This window comes from Fukomys damarensis, unplaced genomic scaffold (assembly GCF_012274545.1).
Source record: "Fukomys damarensis isolate Sample0158 unplaced genomic scaffold, DMR_v1.0_HiC HiC_scaffold_36, whole genome shotgun sequence".
Lineage (NCBI taxonomy): Eukaryota > Metazoa > Chordata > Mammalia > Rodentia > Bathyergidae > Fukomys > Fukomys damarensis.
The window spans coordinates 24666018-24666566 of NW_022900948.1; positions in this window are offsets into that span (position 1 = coordinate 24666018).

The window sequence follows — 549 nt, forward strand, 5'->3', positions numbered from 1 at the left end:
CGCGGGGAGTGGGCGCCTCCGAAGGCCGACGGGAGATCCGCGCCTGCGACGGCCGCAGGAGGTCGGGATGGGGACCCTAGTTGGGTTTTTGGAGATTTAAAGCAGTGAGGAAGAGAACGAAAGCGCTCGAGAATTACTTGCAGGGGGGGTGGGGAGCGGGACTGTGAGTCGCGGGGACACCTTTCAACCAGCATCTCAAAGTACTTTACGAGCCACGCGCTCTCCTTTCCACTTTGTGGATGAGAAAACTGACTCATAGAGAGGTAAAATGGCGAGGATGGGGTCAAACGACAGCTCGCTTCCTCCAGCTCAGGTTCCGAGCACGTCAGGCACACTAAAAGACACTTGGCTGGGAGGTGGCCAGGTGCCAAGACATAGAGTGACCCGGTGGGACCCTGGCTCCCCAGAAAAGTACACACCGAGCCCTCGCGGCGGTCCTGGTCCCCCGGGAGGAGCTGGGCAAGAGCACTTGGTAGTTTCACTCTCACAACGCTGCTTCCCCCTCCCCCCTTTAGTTTGCGATCAGTAATTTTCCAGCCAGGAAATGTT